A 21,411-nucleotide genomic window follows, 5' to 3' on the forward strand; every position below is an offset into this window, starting at 1 on the left:
AGTCATCATTATGACTTATTAGGGAGGGGCAAGTCATCATTATGACTTATTAGGGAGGGGCACTGCAGGTGCCTCAGAACATCAAGCTAAATAATAACACTGTGACAACATTACTCTCTAACAGTAGAAGTGTATTCAAAAAGTACCTATATTTTGGGGGATGACAGCTGTATGTAATGCTAAGGGTCATTCTATTTGATCACTGTAAAACAATTATCAGCGTGGCTGGTAAAGAAGGGATAATGCAAATGCCTGAAGGTTGGTGCACTTTACTGGCTATTATTTCTTTCCCTTTGGTCATAATCACTCATCAGAGTTATACACAGTCGTTAAGAGGCTATCTTTGATGAGATCGCATGCTGTTTGAGACCATGGAGGGCAAGGAGATGGTGTCTCAGAGAGCAGTGTGACTGAGAAAAAAGTTTAAATATGTTACTGTAGTTATTATTTATTTCAGATTTTTAAGATTTAGACAACAAAAGTTTTGACAGAAAGTAGCTGTTCTGTGGGTATCATGTAGAATGGTACTTTGTGTGGAAACATAGAGCAGTGCCTTAATCTCAGTTATATAATTGTGATCTGATGTTTCAGGGGGTCTACTTCAAAACATCTAAAACCCATAACATCTAATTTCATAACATTGAGACCAGAACATCTAAAACCCAAAGCATCGAATTTTGTAACATCGAAAATGTGCATCAGAACTTTGAACACTACAAATCACATAAAAATAACATCGCCTCCACATACAACAACACCAAACTACCAAACACACTTTTTACTACGTTTCTGCAGGGGGGCTATCCCCCCTGCACCCACACTCCTCGTAAATTAAATATAACAACTCCGAGATCGCACTACAGTCGGGAAAAGTTGATTTCCTAACCCCACTGTATCATGATCACCATAAAGAATGTACACATAATGTCTATATCACTTACTTGTATGGCCTAAAAAACACATACATAATGGCAAAATAAACACTATATAAAGAGTATTAATTCCTACACTATATAAATAATAACTATAGAAATAAAACTACAGCATCTCATAATGATACCACAACATTAACAGATTAAACTATAACATTTACATATCTCATGATACACTATTACATATTATACATTTTAGATGTTATGAAATTCATTGTTAGTTTTAGATGTTATGGGTTTTAGATGTTCTGGTCTCGATGTTATGAAATTAAATGTTATGGGTTTTAGATGTTTTGAAGGGGACCCGTTTCAGGGAGGTATAGTTCTTGTGTCTAATAATACCATGGTGAAATCCATCACTGCAGTCTATATCTCTTACAGTTTTATCACCATCAAAGTTTAGTGGTAGGCACTGGTAGAAAGTGACCTTCTTTGATGGAGAAGGGAATGCAAGTGTTGTGTTAAACCAAGAGATTTAAATGTTATCTAATATAGCAATAACCCATGCCTGGGTGTGGGTAATGCGGGATTTACCCACGGTTGGCGTGGTTTGGTCCCGAGGGCGAAGCCCAAGGGACCAAACAAAGACAACCGTGGGTAAATCCCGCATTACCCACACCCAGAAGTGGGTTATTGCTATTATACTATGACATTATTTAAGAAAAGAAATAATTACTTTTCTTAAATAATGGCATTGTATAATGCCTCTTTGCTGCCCTTCCGCAGCTGTCTGGCATCCACGGCAGTTCTGATGTACTGTGCATGCCCACGCAGTACATCAGAGCTGTGGCCAAAAGCAATGGAGAAAGCAAGATCTCCATTGCTTTTTGCTGTTTTGCTATGTTAAATGGGTTTAACATAGCGAGACAGCTTTAAAATAAGCAATGGAGATCTCCGTTGCTTATTTTAAAGCTGTTTCGCTATGTTAAACCCATTTAACATAGAGAGACATGTTTAAAAAAAGCAACGGAGAAAGCAAGATCTTTGTTGCTTTTTACACATTGTGTCGCTATGTTAAAGGAGTTTAACATAGCAAGACAGCTTTAAAAAAAGCAACGGAGATCTCCGTTTCTTTTTTTAAACCTGTGTCGCTATGTTAAACTCTTTTAACATAACGACACAGTGTTTTCAAAGAGACTTATACTAATGGAAAAAGTCCGGGCGACCGGACCTTTTTCCATTAGTATAAGTTGATTTACAACGTGCACACTGGCCAATCAGCGTGCACGTTTTGGAATATTAATGGGTGGTCATGGTATAATTACAATTAATGGGATATCAGTATGACTTGGTTGGGGGGGGTAGAGCATTTGTGTTTGTAAATATATTACACTGGCCATTTGTTCTTTGGTTTCACTTTAATGATTGCATATAAAATGTCTACATAATCAGAGCATGACTGCCTTTAGATGATGCCAGGGAACCACTAATGGAAAGGCAAGGACATCTCATATACTTGACAAACATTAAATACTTTACTGAAGAAATTATTTCTTTCGCTTTCACTTTAATTGCAGTCAAACAACAGAGGTATACAAAGACATAAAGTGGCCATCTTCAGGGTATTTGTAAGAAGTCCATGAATAAACAAAGCTAGAGCTAGATTGTTGAGGTAGTTTGTGAGACAATAGCTGAAATAACTGAAATAACCTTCTTAATCAAACTCAACTATCCAAAGAATACCAATTACGAAAGAGATTATGAATTATAGTATAATTATATATATATATATATATATATATATATATATATGTTGTTACTAGAAAGAGGATGGCACCAAAATATACGTGAACAATGTAGTGGGGTCAGCTTCAGAACTGTGTTACATTTAAATCCCTAACAGCAGAGAGATGGTCTTACCTGCATTTTATAGCTGTGTAACAAAGTATTTTTCAAAGTTTTACAAAGAATTCTCAAAGATAGCTTCAGTTGTGCCTGTTATAAATAGGTGAGCTCAAACTGCCACTTTGAATGTGTTTGCCTAAAGCAAATTGTAAAATATTTTTTGGCATTAGCATCACACTGGGAGACCAGAAAAGCGTAGACAAGCATGTCTAGTGTGCAACAACTTTGATAGCTGTGAGTCATTTGAGCAGGGTTAGCCAGTCATTGTCTGATGTAATGGTGCATTGATACATATGCACTGGTTTTCAAGGAATGCACAGTGTATGTCTCTTACTGTATGTGTAATGGCAAGATCTGGCCTGAAACAGGGGTGTTTTTCACTGACCGTGTTTTACCTGAATTTGAAGTGCATTTAAATCTCCTGAAATGTAGCATATTAAATCTTTATTTTCTGATATCAGAGTCAGTGTTTAATATACATCAAAGCCAAGTGTGAGATATAGTAATACTTTCAACACTTTTATTTGTAATTTAAAATGGCTAGCAGTGTCAGCAGTACCTTTTACTGGACTTACACTTTATAATCACCATTTGTTTTATGTTGGGTTTATACATGTTTGAACAAAGTAACACATCAACTAAGTTTATTCAAAATAGGATTTGAGCTCCCGTCTGTATCTGATAATGAACAAAGAAGCTTAGTATGTGGTAAATATTTTACTTTTTTACTTATAATGGAGCTAATATAAGCAGTGTTTCTGTCTCTCAATGCACTGCACAGGACAAGCATTAAACAATGCATTATCCTCTCCTCTCCCAGCATATTGTATAAATGTAAAAGGCTCAAGAGATAGCATAAGCAATGCATATAAGATTTATTTACAGAAAAAAACATGCCACACTCTTTGACTCTTGACTTTGTGTGAAAATGCATTGAGACTTGCTTTCTTGCCTTGCTTGCTGATCTGCACCACCGTTACTGTCAGTAACATATATTTCTACTTTCTCTTCCCCAGTGTATACAGTCTAGCAGGGTGTCATTCTTTGTCTGCCATGACTTGTTCATGTTCATGCCTCCACACATAGTTGGTTACTGAATGACACTGCTTTCAGCATACAAATCAGTTTGTTTTTGCCAACAGCCATGTGAAAGATTTTAATTCTGAAGTGAGATTAGTACATGCTTTCATAAACCCAACAGTGTCGGTACAATATATTTTGAAAATTGGCATCCATTTCATTTAGGAGCATATTAATGAGTACTTTTTCACCATAAGAACTCCTTCTCTTCTTTCTGATCATCCCTATCAGGTTACCTTCTTCTATACTTTTGCTTAGATCAACTGACTTCAAAAATACACATTAAGAATCAAGTATTATAAACAAGTCATTTTGTCAGCACTTTAATTTCAGTGTTATGTTTACAGATGTCTGTATTTAAAGATCTGTCTGGAATCAAGTTAATGAATTTACTGCCTGTCTTCCCAACATAGTGTAACCTTTTAAAATCTTTTTTTTAATTCTATGGCAAATCTGCATTTAGAATTTGAACTATATTGTTTATATTCATCCAGTCTATATTGGACTTCCCCTATGCTACAATTCCCAGCTTATTTTTATGCTTGCCTTTATATCTTTGCAACATCTGTGTGTTAATTAACTTTTTGCTAATAATAGCAATAATATTATATTCAAGATATTAATGAATAGATAGCAGAAGGCAGTTAAAGTGGGAAAGACATACACCTAAGGCAAAATTTATTACAATCACAGGTACCAGTAAGAAAAAGAAAAATAAAGATGGTGCACAATAAATGGGACACCATTTCGAAATGCATGTTGTGTTACACAAATGACACATTATAGGGTCAAACTATTTAGGACTAGAAATACCGCAAAGTGGACATGAGCAGAATTGTCATTTGGGTTGGGCATTGGGTAGAATAAATGAAGGCATGGAGGTACAACAGATAGTAAGTGCTACCATTAGTTGTTTGATAACAGTTTGCTTACATCACATTTTCTTGGCATAATTGGTTGACGTGGTATGCGGTTATTTTCTATGGCTTGCTCTATACAGTATTGGCTTGATTCTGTTTAAAGTGTATCAGTTTGTAAGATCTCTGTGTTTGCAGTATCATGGAAAGAAAAGTAATACGAATTGTTATAACTGTTTTAGGGGTCAGTCTGTTAATCTTACAAAAAAATAATCGTAATAACCTAAGGACATATGGATTCACTGTGATTATTTTATAACTGCAATATCTAATTGTTTAGTTGCATTTTGGAATAATTTGTACAAAAACATCAACACAGACTATCAATCACCTATTTTGCATAGGTGGAGACAAGTCCCCAAACCTCCCTCTAAATATGGGGGTGTGGGGTCTGTGCCACACTTTCTATGTTTGTGTTTTAATATATGAGTGTGTGGGTAGACACATACACATGCACCCACACATATATCAGTGACATTACTAACTGTTGTGCATTCAGAAATATGTTTCTCAATTAAGAGAACATATGAATCCCCTGAATAGCCTTAAAGACCCTCTTAATGATGGAATCAGTGTCAAAATACATGGATTGATATTTGATGAGTGGCTTGGTACATGCAGATCTGGGTAATCACTCTATATCAGTCACATTTGTTCCAGCTGGTATCATCTCTGTGATAAACAGAGTTTCGTTTGGAAGGCAAAAATTTATTATGAGATCATAAAAACAGCACCACTAAGGATGCTAGTGATGACTGGTAATTTGATGTTTCTTTTAGGGTCAGTATAATGACACCATGAGAGAATTAGAAGGAAATTATTTTAGAAATGTGTTCTGGGAGAAGAGAAAGCTTTGCAAAGGTTTTGGCTAAGATAGGTAATAGACGTCTTTGTGTATAATAAGGGAAGAAGGATTTTTTACCCTTCCTAAAATATGGGAAATGTCAGAAGTTTTGCTGACACTGTTGCTAAAAGGTGAGCAGGTGGCTTCTTTGCAGGTTTTTTTATGTTTATTTTATTTGTTTGTGTATGATTGTCTCACAGTGTGTGTGTGTGTGTGTGTGTGTGTGTGTGTGTGTGTGTGTGTGTGTGTGTGTGTGTGTGTGTGTGTGTGTGTGTGAGACAGTCCCCCAGATTCTGCAAGCCTTGCACAGCATGCAGGATTAGTGCAGGAGCTCTAGCAGGCAATATGTCTGCCGTGCGATCCAGGAATTACCCGTAGGGGCATGCACAAATTACCCCATTTTGCAGGAGAAATCCATGGAAATTAGGTGAATTTGTGATCCAGGAAGATGGAAACCAGCCATGCAGGACTAGTGCAATCTGCAGAAATGTACTCGGTTAGTAACCGAGTACATTTCTACAAATTCTACAATGTAGCCGTGACAGCTCCAAATAAAGGGAGCATATCATTCAGGAAGCATGCCAATGGCCAGTCATAAGGCCAGTGCACATTGAAAACAGTTTAAAAAAATAAAAAAATCAACTTTTATTTTTTTTTAGCTGATCTCGGCTGTTTAATCGTAGGGCAGCGGTGCGCAAGCGGGATCGGGCTAAAAATAAAACAACCCCCCCCCAAAAAAGCATTCTAACCAAAAACACTATTCTGGCATTATAGTCAATGGCAGGCAGAAGACAACATGGCCAGTAAGTAGTGGTTGCTAAGGGGAGAGGCTCAGTGTGAGACCTGTAACTATGCATTAGCAGGCAATCCTATGCAAATGAGGGGAATGATAGTGAATCCCAGATTTCCCCAGCATGCTAGTCAGTCCCCAACAGTGTAAGAGCAGGAATAGCTTGGTGCAAGCCTAGGAGTTAGCTGACATCACAGGGGTGTGTGTCAGGCATGCTGTAAGAGGATTGGAGCTCTTTGGCTCAGGTTTGCTCCTAGCTTAGCACAGCTAGGCAAGGGGGTGTGTCTGTGTCTGCCTAGTACTCTTTACATTGCCTAAGCGGGTGTGCGCACTGTGCACCAGGTTTTAAAGGGAAAAAAAAAAGGTAAACCAGGAAATAGCAGCTCTGTGCACATTTGAGCACTGTGTTTGCACGGTGTGCCCCCAGGCTTAAACAGGAAGCAATGGGAAGGGAAAACACTAGTAGGAAGTTAATCAAGGAGAACTAGCATAGCTGGCAGGTGAAATGTATCAGAATCAGCCAATTACACAGGCAGCAGACCAGCCCAGCCCAGAACACTACTATAAACTATGCAAACACCTTCCACTCTGTTTTTTTCCCATACTGTACACCACCAATGTATACGAGCTGGGAAGTTTTAACAGACAAAACAACAAAATGACAGGGGCTGCAATAGCTATCATACAACAACTTGTGGAAGTGGCTGAGGGTGATGAGGATGTGCATGCTGTCGACTAACCCACAGTGAGGAGATGGAGATGAGTGCATAGACCCAGGGCAACCTACCAGTGGCTACATGAGCTGGAGATAGTAGAGTGCTATAGGGTGGACAGGGACCTCCTGCAGCAAATTGTTGAGCTGTGCCAGCCACGCCTGACTCACAGAACTAACAGAGGGGAACCCATCCCAGTGGATACCAAGGTATGTGTAGGCCTAAGAATACTAGCTACAAGTACCTTCCAAAGGCCAACTGGGGATATGATGGGGATCACACATGCATCAGCATCCGGGTAACTCCACCAGTTCCTGGATGCCATATCAGCACATGCCAGTGAGCACATATATTTCACCAACACCCGTGATCCGTTGGCCAGCAATATGCAACTATTCCACCAAATAGCAGAATACCTTGAGGTAGTGAGTGCTATAGACTGCATGCACATATGCATCAAAGCATCATCCAGTGAGCAGGGTAGGGTCTACATCAACTGCAAGGGCTTCCCCCTCCATCAACTGCCAGGTTGTGTGCGATTCCCAGGGCATAATATGAATGTGTGTGCTGGCTGCCCTGGAAGCTATCACGATTCCCACATCTGGCACTTGACGCAGCTGTACCAGAGATTTGCCAATGGGAACATCCCTGACAGTTACCTAGTGGGGGATGCCGGATACACACTGGAGTTGTGGCTGATGACATCCATCAGAAATGCACCCGAACAAGAACTCCAGAATGAGACACACACACAGACCAGAATTATAATAGAGCATGTGTTTGGGATGCTCAAGTCACAGTTCCGGTGCCTGGACACATCCGGTGGAGCCTTGCAGTACTCACCAGCTATATGTACCCAAATTGTCATTGTATGTGCCATGCTACACAATATGATCCTGTGGAAACAGCTGCAGTAGGAACAGCACAGGGCAGGGCCACACAGCCCCCCACCATTGCCAAGGCCTGCACAGGCACAGAGTGACTCTGAGGAGGCACTACCTGAGCCTGTCCCAGTAGGCAGATGGAGACATGCCCAGTATGCCCTGGCCTTGACAAAGAGGCAATGCATAGCACATACACTGACATAGGAGGGACCCAGGGAATGACACCTCTCTATGACTCTCACATACAGTAAAAGGGATGCCAAATATGACACTACCTGTGTTCAACCATGTGTAGGGAGTGTACTATGTGCATCCAACATAGGCAGCCCTGCAGCACCACCCTCAATACTGGGACACCTGCAAGGTAAGTGACTCATACATGCCAGTCAGGGAGGTTCACATACCCAACAATAGTCAGAGCCAGCAGGACAGGTGTAGACAATCACAAACAAAGGCTGTGCTATGGCCTCTGAATGATGCCTATGGTTAACCTCCTCCCCAGACCTACAAAGACAGACTACAGCAGGTCAGGCAGTGGGATGTTAGTTCTGAAGGATAGGAAGTCAGAAACTAATATGTAGGTCAATCAAAGCTAAGACCTGTAGTACACTGATATGCCTCTAGTCAGCATGATAGGTTAGAATACAGAATGTAATGGAGTAGCTGACATATCAGTACAGTCATAGCAAATGTGTACAAGTGTCAGGTGTGCCCCCCATCCTACATAGAAATGTAATTACAGTCAGGTGTGCCCCCCCAATCCTGTGTAGAAATGTAGAAGCAGTCAGGTGTGCCTCCCCCCCCAATCCTGTGGAGAAATGTAGAAACAGTCAGGTGTGTCCACCAATCCTGTGTATGAATGTAGAAACAGTCAGGTGTGCTCCCCCCAACCCTACTTATTTATGAATTAACAGTCTGATGTGCCCCTCCAATGTGATGTACACACGTCGTAACAGTCAGGTATGCACCCCCACAACCCTATGTAGAAATGTAGTAACATGTATGTGTAGGTATACTTCCAGTGGAGCACAGATGCACAGAGGTGGACAAGGTAGCAGGATAGGTTGTAACATCTGCACAATATGCAGGTATGTGTGTGTTAGGTTGGTATGTGATGCATATTGTGTGAAAGGGGTCAGTATGTATGCATGTTGAGGTAAGACCTGGTGTTCATTGCCCACTACCGCTGATGACAGGGACAAGTCCTTACAACTGCAGTGCCAAAAACAATACCCATGAGTATAACACAAGCTAGCAGTAAGCCATTGCAAATGTATGGTGGCAATATGTGTCATCATCTGAAAGACTGAAATGGCATGGCTGTTGGGCTAGATATACAAGCAGTACACATGGGAAAGTACCCCAGACATACAGTACATATTGTGTCACTGTGAAAAGGACACACCCTTGGAATAGTACATACAGGTATGCATCACATTATCTGGTCCTGTAGTAGGGGATACCGGTGTTGTCTGCCCAAACACTCGCAGATCACAAAGGAGGTAGGACTGATGTATTGGAAACAGCTGATGTACCTGCACATGCAAGCATAACTGGAATGCCCAATGCATATCTGTGTATCAGATGCAAGTAGTGTCCATAGCACACATGCACCCAGATCATGCAAACACCACCCACAGGTACCTCTCTGGTTGTACCCCTGCTGTGGGGAATGGGTACAATATGACCCCACCTGTATATGGCAATAGGGAAAGAATGCAGCATGCAGTGCAGGTGTCCCATGCAGGTGTGTTGCTAGCTGTAGGTAGAACCCTGCCAGCATCCACACCACCTGATCAAGACTGATAGAAGGTATTGGCATGAACACCTATCCTGTCACCCCAGGGGAATATACTGTATGACAGTCTGAAACTGTAGGACTGACAGAATGCAATGGCCTGCCACATCTGGATCACATCAACAGCTAGTGGCCCACAGGAATCTGCCAAGTGCCTGTGTGTCACATGTACTGCCAATGCATATTATATCATGGACACCCAATTAACAACACAACACACTCCACATATGCCATATGCAAGGCCATGTGGACAAACCACAGTAACATGTCCACCATGTCCCACTGCATGAACTGTGGACCAACACCAACACAACGCTGTGATGAGGTGATAACCATAGGGAATGTATCAGAGAATGCATGCATAATGTAAGGAAGAGGAGAGAATAACAGAGGGGGGTGGGAGCATGGGCAGCATGGAATGTGCAAGGTCTGGCACAAAGCTGTGTGTACACACTGTTCCTGGCTGTAAACACATAAATGAGTGGCTACATACCTGCCCATACACCACAATAGGGGTAATGTCCTGACTCATGGCCCCTGCCCCTGAGTACCCCATGCGAATCTGTACAGCTGTGAGGTATTGCCATAGCAATATAAGGCCATACTGTCATGTTGATGGATGTACAAGTATGGGATCCCCTGCCAGCACTATACCAAGGTGCTGAACCGGATACACAGACCCAGCAGCAAGTGTCTGCAGCTCCCCCTCCAGGATGGCATAACCTACCATGAATATGTAGGCGTCTGCCCACAATACCGCATGCAGCTGCAGTCACCCTTGTCCCCCAAGACATTACTGTGAGCAGGAATGTCCACCTGACTGTACATGAGGACAAAAACATCACAGTGTACGACAGTACACATGTCTGAATATCTCTGCTAACAGCAGTACCATGTAGCTGAAGGAGCACAGACACAATCACCTAAAGTACACACTATCCCCTGCACACTTTGTCCCCATATTGCCAAATGATCGACGGATACCCTGCAGAAACAGTTTGCTACCTGTAGGTGTACAACACAAAGGTCTGCACTGGAGTACAAACTACCTGGAATCGATCCACACATGCAATACAGAAGGACATACTGGGCATGCTCACACACTTAGAGAAATGAAGGCAATGTCAGACAACAACATACTGAAGGTCATAGTGGGCATGCTCACACACTTACAGACATGAAGCCCATGTCTGCAAACAACAGTGGACCAGACATATCTGGCAGTTGCAGATATTAGTGCAGACACTCCTCAGTATGCACCACTCATGCTTTGCACACACACAGTGGATAGGAATATAGACATATATCCAAGGACAACACACTATAATAAGCCAAAAGTAGATTTACATATATTTGTGGAAGTGAGCAACTTAGGCAAGGAGCCATCCAGGCCTGTCCCATACAGCATACAGCCAAATGGCTACAACCACATGAGGTTCAGATGTCACTCACTGTAGATACTAGCCACCAGTATCTGTCAGCATTACAAACTATGTGGTGCACGTGCCAGCTGTGCAACATGGCTGTACAAGGAAGTAGTCCTCTAGCAACTGTATACACATACCTGTGGAATATTACCCTGTGTGTGCCCACATGTGGTGTGTCAATCTCTAGATGAATGGGTTATGGCCCATGCACACACACTGCCCTCCCCACAGCCCTACTATGACAAGCCTGCTAAGGTCATCCACTGTGAAATACACCTTTGGGAAAGTTGTAGCCCAGTAATCTCCAGGGCATGTCCTATAACTGCATACTCCTGTAGTGTGATAAACTAGCTAGGTAGGAGTTCCAATCCCAGACATGGCAACTGTATGTGTGTGTGTGTGTGTGTGTGTGTGTGTGTGTGTGTGTGTGTGTGTGTGTGTGTGTGTGTGTGTGTGTGTGTGTGTGTGTGTGTGTGTGTGTGTGTGTGTGTGTGTGTGTATGTGTGTGTGCGTGTTTGTGTGTATCCTGTCTGTGTAGAGAGTAATGCTTTCTAGGCTAATCACACACCCTACAATTCAAATGCCCTACATTGTCAAGGCTGCTGATGTCATCCACATTGAAATACACCTTTGGTAAAGTTGCAGCCCAGTAATCTCCGTGGCGCATCCTATAACTGCATACTGCTGTAGTGTGATAAACTAGTTAGACAGGAGTTCTAATCCCAGATTTTGCAACTGTGTTTTTGTGCCTGTGTAGAGCACAATGCTTTTTAGGCTAGTCAGACTCCTTGCAATTAAAATGCCATACTTTGGCAAGGCTGCTGATGTCATCCACCTTGAAATACACCTTTGGGAAAATTGTAGTCCAGTAATCTCTGTGGCCCATCCTATAACTGTGTACTGCTGTAGTGTGATAAACTAGTTAGGTAGGAGTTCTAATCCCAGGCTTGGCAACTGTGTGTGTGTGTGTGTTTGTCTATGTCTGTGTAGAGTGCAATGCTTTTAGGCTAGTCACACTCCTTACAATTCAAATGCCCTACTTTGACAAGGCTGCTGATGTAATCCACCTTGAAATAAATCTATGGGAAAGTTGTAGCCCAGTAATCTTCGTGGCACATCCTATAACTGTGCACTGCTGTAGTGTGATAAAATAGGTAGGAGTTCTAATCCCAGACTTGGCAACTGTGTGTGTGTGTGTTTGTCTATGTCTGTCTAGAGTGCAATGTTTTTTAGGCTAGTCACACTCCTTACTATTCAAATGCCCTACTTTGACAAGGCTGCTGATGTAATCCACCTTGATGAAAATCTATCTATGGGAAAGTTGTAATCCAGTAATCTTCGGCACATCCTATAACTGTGTACTGCTGTAGTGTGGTAAAATAGGTGTGTGTGTGTGTGTGTGTGTGTGTGTGTGTGTGTGTGTGTGTGTGTGTGTGTGTGTGTATGTGTTTGTGTGTGTGTGTGTCTCTGTCTGTGTAGAGAGCAGTCCTTTTTAGGCTAGTCACATTCATGACACTTCAAATGCCCTGCTTTGGCAATCCTGCTGATGTCATTCACTGTGAAATACACCTTTGGGAAAGGAGTACTCCAGTCATCCCTGTGGTGTGTCCTATAATTGCTTCATGCTGTAGTGTGATATAGAAATCTTGTAGGGGTTCTATCCCCACACGTGGCATGTGTGGATGTTTTGTGTGTGTTTCTATGTCTGTGTAGGAAGCAATGCATATTATGTTAGTCACACTCATTACACTTCAAATGCCCTTCTTTGGCAATCCTGCTGATGTCATTCACTGTGAAATACACCTTTGGGGAAAGAGTACTCCAGCTGTCCCCATGGTGTGTCCTATAACTGCTTCATGCTGTAGTGTGACATAGAACTCTGGTATGGGTTGTATCCCCACACATGGCAGTTGTGGATGTCTTGTATGTGTTTCTATGTCTGTGTAGGGATCAATGCATTTTAGTCTAGTCGCACTCACTGCACTTCAAATGCCCTACTTAGACAAGCCTGCTGATGTCATTCACTGTGAAATACACCTTTGGGGAAGGAGTACTCCAGTAATCTCTGTGGTGTGTCCTATAACTGCCTAGTGTTGTAGTGTAATAAACTAGCTAGGTAGGAGTTCTAATCCGAGACCTGACAGGTTTGTGTGTTTGTGTGTCTGTGTGTGTGTGTGTGTGTGTGTGTGTGTCTGTGTTTGTAATTCGTATCCTGTGTGGAGGTGGTTGTGAGTGTGTAACAAATGGACTCAATGGGAAGTGGGTTTTGCATATTTCTCATATTTTGGCCCTAGAATATATCACAATGTCCACCGTACAGAGATAACAGATATGAAATAACCGAGAGGCTGCGGTGCATATCCATACCCCTACATGTGACATCAAGGCCAGGCGAACAAAGTGAGCAACCCTAGTATTACCCAGATAGCACTCTCAACCCATGTGTCATACAAACACACACTTGCCTAGGCAACAGCTGCTATGTTGGTAGTAGCCGGTATATTGCCCATTGATAGTAACCATGGTGTGATTGCAGTGGGCTACAGTGGGCATGGCACCCTGACCATCAGTCCAATAGGCACATACATGCTGACACTGCACCTTCCCCATGTTCCACTGGACACCTGAATCACCTGTGGTGCCTTAAATGTGACCCACAAAGATCATACCATTCCTGAAAACATGACCTATATGGACAGATGCCACTGACACCAGGGAATACCGGTATCATGTTATCAGTGTAGGTGCTGGGTGAACCTGCTATCTATTAACAGTTCCCACCACATGAGGCCTGGACTGGCACATCTTGATGATAACAATCTGTGTATACAACATGGGCCAGACAACCCAGGTACAGTTTCACATGTCACTGTACATGCATGTGGGAGGTGTGCACATCCCAGACACCATCCATGTCATGGACTAAAAAACACATACATGGCAAGGAATGCACAGCATTGGCCACATGCAGTAGTCACCCAGGTGACTGGATGGCGAATACAATACCCACCTGTGTGGTCAAATCTAGACACTACACCCCTGAGCCACAATGCAGACCAATGACATGTGGCCTCATGCCAAGGTATACCCATCACCTAGCCTTGTGTAGCCATCTGGCACAGTCGACCACTATACACCTGTGAAGCAATGCACCCATGCATGTCAGTACTGGCACCCTGTGTCTGTGTGTGTGTGTGTGTTGTACGATGCATATGGCCACATTCACACTCACTACAACCCCCATTGGCATACTGAAGCATGCTGTCTGATGTCACACACCTCCACATACCCTTTGCCCATATAACCTCCGTATGACCCCTGTGGTGCATGTGATACCTGCACAGTAATGTGTTGTGGCAATCTCACTAGTGATCATTTGTATTCCTGGCCCTGCCAAGTGTATCAATGTGTGTGCGTCTCTGTGAGAGTGTGGCTGTGTTGACAATGGCACCTGTTCATGCAGACAGGCACATGTACTACACCTACTGTATAGCTACCATATCCCTGTTGCAGATGTCACTCATCATCATATATACATTTTGAGGGCTCCGCAACATGTAACCTATGTGGCATATCCAATAACTGCATAGACATGTGATAGCACTACATAATCATCAGGGGTTTGATACCCTGTACTGGTATGTGTGTGACACAAACATGCTTATGTTTTACTCTCCCACCCCTCCATGACTTTTCTTTGCCTCTGTCTGCCTCTCTCACTCCCTCTCTGGTGGATGCGGAGACTTACACCTGCTTTGCTTAGGCAGCAGCATGTGTATTTTAAGTGTTGCTCATGATCAGCTGATGGCCTCTGCACAAATTGTAGCCCTCCTCTAGCTGATTGCATGTGGAACAGCTGTGGTAACATTCCCATAGTCAATTGCATGGAAACACTCTCCAATATCTAGGAACATCATGTTGGTGTTGGGCTTTTACATTCACTGGGAGCAGGAACTTGATTCATTGTTTGGCATCTCAGATGGATTGGGGATCTACCTCTAACAACATACACTATGGAAACAGGGCAACACACAGGAGGAGGATGTGCCTGACCTGACTACAGACTGTGAGTGCTGCTATACTGCATTTGGAGTAATGTTGGTTTAACAGGGTGTGTGTGGATATGGCTGTCCTATATGTTTTAATAGCTATAATGTCAGTGCTATGTTTATGAGGAAACCCCCATCTGCAGGGTCATCTGCAGACTGGGCATTGTGTGGTGCCTTTTGTTTCATGTGTTACCCACAAAGCACCTATCTGTGAACTGCAGAAGGTAGTGTGAGGTTTGCAGTCTGTAGATGTTGACAGCCATGAGAGTTACTGACTTCATATCCCTCATAGGACATATGTTGCAACAAACCCTGTTACAGCAGTAACTGTATAAAGTTATCACAGCAACATGTCAATATTGGCCCTGTGTATGTGCCTCCAGCCACAACTCTGTCAACCTTTGTATAGATGTCATGCAGTAAGAGGTGCATATGTGCTGTACACCATAATTAGTGTCATCATATCTGATAACAAGCCAATGAGATATCAGACTGCTACACATGTTATGTGTAATAGGCCTTACATTTTATGACATAACCTAGACATTCTGTGGTTGTGTGTACAGTACTGAGGTCTGTGTACTCACAGTGATTATCCACACTGTGTGTATTGTTAATATGTACTTTGGCCTGTGTACAGACTGTGATAGATGTCATTCTTCAACAGATATGGGCCACTTTACTGGACATTCTGGATATATCTGTACAGTTGTGGGGCATGATTCTGTACACAGACTACTACCACTGGCAAGATTTGAACCATGGCTGTGTGTTCTAAAAAAACAACAGTTCACATCTCAGTTGCATGTGCTATTCAGGTTTTGTTGTCTGCCTTTTCCCTGTATTCTGTCTGTGTGTTTCTCAGTTGTACTAAATGGCCTCTGGGAATTACACCAGTCGTATACAGGCATTCCTACACATTCTATTTATGGTGCACAATGTGGGTAACAAGTGCTTAATACAACAGTACTATTACATGAATGCAAGTCTACATTACCATATGATACCAGAGTATAAACATACAGTCCAGCAGTTAGACCTTTATTGTCAGGCTGTTATGCTTTTATTTATATAAATACTATACGAGTCTTCTCCTGACATATTCTCTGGTGTATGCAGTACTTGCCTTAAACAATACAGGTTTTATACAGGCAATTAATTTACTAATACTTTTAGATTTATTTCCTATGACAGTACATGCAAGAGTATTACTGACCTGCCTTACATTGCAACCTCTCCAGGAGACAGCCATGGGCCTCCTAGTTTGTGTCCCATTTGATTGCAGCTGTGGGGCACATAAGAGGAATATTTAGCCATACCTATCCATGATATGCATGAGCTGGCAATTATTACACACATAGTGGGGTGATACTTACACACAGCTGGGACATCCCCTGCCGTTGTAGCCTCTTGGATCCACTGCTCCAAGAGGTCCCCCTTACACCACTTCAGGTTGGCATAGTGATGCCTGATCTGCTCACCAGTTTGGGGTATGCCAGTGGCACTGGTGAGGTCACAGGCAAGATGGTCCCAGGCATCTGCCTTATACTGGGAGCTCTGGTACTGGCCCTGCAGCAGTCTCTGCTCATGGTCATTGACAAGGAGTTCTGCCATGACTCTGGACTCCTGGATGCACCAGGGTTGTGCACAAAAGAGCACACCCTCTCCCCTTCCTGACATGGTGCCTGCAAGGGAAACTACAACCAGTTATGAGATGTATTCCCACCTCTTGGGTTTAAGTAGGGCCAATTTCCCACGTGATTTGCCAGTTTTGAAAGGGCTAAGTTATGGGCAAACCTGCTTACCTAAGATTGGCATTGTTTAAAGAGACATAACACTGGGCACATTGAGTTAGCTGGCCTACACATTGCTTACACCTCCTAAGCTGGCCTGTGCAATGCTTAGCATTGCTTACATTTCACTTTGCATTATATTTTCTTTTTGGCATTGATTTATTATTCATTACATCTTATATGTATGCCTGGTATCCATGATTCATGTGTACCCACACTGTATGGGGTCCTTGTGTTTTACTGTGGACTTCAACACTCTATTACAATTACACCTGACTTCTGGGCTTACTGCTGTACTCCAGTTCACATATTTATGTTATATAGTAGGTTATGGGACATATGTCTATATACTGATTCCTTTCACATGTTCAGTTTGATTTTACTATAGTGACGACTTGCTTGTTGAGCCCTTATTCTTCTGTGCTGCTGTGATGGCTTGGTGGTTAACTACTGTGACTATAGTGTATAGGGTCCTGGGTTCAAGTCCTGCAAGGCTGTTTGTTTTGTTGCTGGGTAGAACAAGGGCCATTGGATACAGAGGGATTAAGGCACTTTTGAGCAGTTGTAAGCGGGTTTGCATGGGTTTGTGTTAGGGTAAGCACTGACAACCTCCGGTTAATGATGCTTACAGAGAGTTAGCTTCTAAATTGCTTGACCTGTCTGTGCATTGCTTACCCCCATGCAAACGGGCTTAAACTCACTTACTAATGCTTAAATATGCTTACTACTGCTTATTGGTGCTTAAACTTGCTTACTAGTGCTTTATTTATTATGACACTGACACCTCACATGTGCATTTAATGCAGTACTCCAGTTCACAAATATATGTAATGTAGCAGGTTATGCAAGAAAAATATTGGTCATAATGTGCTTTGCCATGGAAAATGGAATGTGCTGCAGTGAGACTTGAACCGGGAATGCTTGCTCGTTAGGCGAATGCTCTGCTCACTCCACTATTGCTATGCTGTCTCATTTGCATATATCTTCCTTGTTATCCTCTTCAGCCATTTAAGCTAATTAACCGTAGCTAAATGATGGGCGCACCCATGCACCTATGGTTAGCTTTAATTGGAATTTTAATAAAAAAATGGTTTGTTCATTTTATTTGTATTTACTTGCTGTTGTACATGAGGGGGAATGTTGGTGGGGATATGCAGATGCCTATGAGTGGCCTCACTCATTTCTTAGGCCTTTCTCCTATTTTGTATTGCAGGGGCATGTATATTCCGAGAGCTCTGCTCTCAGACATGCTCTGTGCAGTCTTTCACACTCTGTGTAAGACTACGAGCTCAGACAGCATGCCTCATTAATAAGCATGGCACGCTGCCATCCTGCCCCTAAACGTCCGCTTCCATGCAGGACTAAGTTAGTCCTGCATGGAAAATTAGTAAATCCGGGGGAGTGTGTGCTCCATCTTTAAGGTTATTACTGTTCATTTCCCACTTTCTTTATTCTTGCACAGGATGTTTGTAAATTCATTGTCCCATCTTATGTCTCGACAATAGTACTTGACTGTGGTAAGTTGAACATGCAGTAGGTGAGTAGAAGCTGCATGAAACTGTGATATTCAACAGCTGTGGCAGGAGTTGTTCTGTACCACTAGCAGGATTTCTTTTGGGCACATGTCATTCATTTGTAAGTCCTTTCATGGAGTGCTGAGAAGACAAGGAAATTTCGAAAAAAAAAACTTCCATTGACAGAAGGATTTTCTTTTTTCTACAAAGCTGTGTGACTTCAGCTCAGGGCAGGTATGTTTGAGGAGTGTGGGGGGTTGTTTTGAGCTTTTTTTCCCATTTGACTCTCACTCCAAGACAATACAAACTTCTAATACCAAGCCAGACAGAAAAAGTAGAACCTGTGTTGAGTGCTTTCATTCTTTATCCGTAGCAGAACTTCTTCAGAAAAACACTGTAATGATAAGAATGCAGTGTACAAGTTAATATAAGAATGCAGTGCACAAGTCAATATAAGAATGCAGAGTACAAATCAATATATATATATATATATATATATGTATATTTATATATATATATATATATATATATATATATATATATATATATATATAGTTTCTTTTCAGAATCTCAAATTACTGAAAGCTCGAACTTCATATGGTCGAGACCATATGATCGAATTTTCAGAAACTTGAAATTCCAAAGTGAAATAAAAAAAAAAAAAAAGTCAAGCACATCATTTCTGCAGGGGGGCAAGCCCCCCCTGCACCCCCACACCCTCCCTAATTAAATATACCAACTCTGAGATCATGCTACAGTGGGTAAAAGGGAAATCTCCTGTTCCATGCTGTATGCAGATGCGCAGAATGGGAAATTTTCCATTTCCTCACTATAGTGTGATCACAGAGATGGTATATTTAAGTAGGGAGGGTGCAGGGGGATTTGCCCCCTGCAAAAAACTTATATACAACTAAATTAAAGTTTTTTTTTTAACACTTCACAATTTCGAGTTTCTGAAAACTGGATCATATGGTCTCGACCATATGAAGTTCGAGTTTTCAGTAATTCAGGATTCTGAAGTGAAACCATACATACACACACACACACACATACACACACACACATATATATATATATATATATATATATATATATATATATATATATATATATATATATATATATATATATATATATATAGGTCTATTTTGATTTACTGAAAACTCATTTCACTGAATTTCAAAACACTCACACCAAATCGCTGAAAACTCAAATCACTGAAAACTCATTTTACTGAATCACATTTCACTGAATGTAGGTACTGTTGGACAAATAAAATGTATATGCCCTTTCCCCACTGTAGTGCAGTCCTGGAGTTAGTATACATAGCTAGGGGGGTGTGGGGGTGTAGCCCCCCTCCTACTTTTGGTTTTATATTGTTAACTTTCAGTGAAATGAATTCATAAATATAAAAGCTAAATAGCATTATCAATGAGGTTGTGAAACAGCATACCTGGGAAGAATGAGTGAATGTTTTTGAATGTGGAAAAAGTAGAGTGAGGTGTGCAACTTAGATTGTTTTGCATTTGTGTACAAAGTTGAGAAATAAAACATGAAGAGATGGCTAGATTTGGATAGTCTCTATTACAATGTATCAAGTCCAGGCTAACTGCAAACCACAGTCATGCTGCCAGGGAATCACTCATGCTATGGCTTGCATGAGCTGTCACCTTCACTCATTCTCATATAGTGTGTTCAGGTAAGGTGTTACAGCCATGTGGACAGAGAGATAGAGACAGAGAAAGTGGAGCTGACACACCTTTCCCAAACACATTATTAGAGACCGAGTCAGGTGTGTGTGACAGCCATGAGGGGGAAGGGGTTGGAGTTTCAGTTATGTATTTAACAGAGTTTGGGAGGGGAATTCAGATTTCAGGAGCAGTAAGGTAGATTTAGGTTAAGGGAGCAGGAGATGAGTATTACAGTTCATAGGTTAAAACCAGTTGTTGATCTAGTGGATGAATTGCAGCCTGGCCATATGATCCCACACTGAGTTTATAAAGGTATGAAATTAATATCAGACCCCGACAGGATGAATTACTTTTGAACTAGTTACATCTGCTTTCCATAAATGCTTGAGGAGCCAGGCCAGACCCTCAATGGGCTGAATTACTTTGGACTTTGCCTCCTTTTCATGAGGGCTTGAGGGACCATACTGGGAGTAAACTTATGATTGCCCATCCAGTCATCCAGGCTGCACTTATAGAGGTCAGGGAACTACTACACTCTATATACATGGCAAGTGTATTACATATAGGAGATATTTTTAATAGATGTCTATCATACAAGCAGGTGCTATTTATGTTGCAGTAGAGGATCAGATCTGTTGGTCAAGTCTTAAGAATGCTATAATTTTTAGGAATGTGAAGGAGGTTATATAATATTGGACCTTTCAAGGCTCTGTAGGCAAGACAGAAACCCCATCGCAGAAGACAGTAAGACATTGAAAAGAGTGAGAGAAATTTGAGCTAGTCAGGATAGCTCAAGGTGAGTATGCTGTTAACTATGTTAATAAGGAAACACAGTGCTCTCTTGAGCTGAGTCATGTGCTTAGCTAAGTACACAGCAAGGTGTATGGTATACTATATATATGGCCTGATAAGACAGGAGTGGAAGGGGATAATGACTTCCTTGGACCTAGGAGAAATACCCCTGGTGATTAGTCTGGCTATAAAACAGGAGCAATGGTAACACGGTGTTCAAACATAACTCAACCTCTTACAGCAAAAAATCTGGACCAAGCCAAAAATCATGGGGGGAGGGGCAAAGGCTGAAAAATAGGAACGAGTTTTAAATATTGCACTTATAAACTTGGAAAGTTGCTA

Source organism: Protopterus annectens, chromosome 8.part0 (assembly GCF_019279795.1).
Source record: "Protopterus annectens isolate FY-2018-M chromosome 8.part0, PAN1.0, whole genome shotgun sequence".
In the NCBI taxonomy this organism is placed as follows: domain Eukaryota; kingdom Metazoa; phylum Chordata; order Ceratodontiformes; family Protopteridae; genus Protopterus; species Protopterus annectens.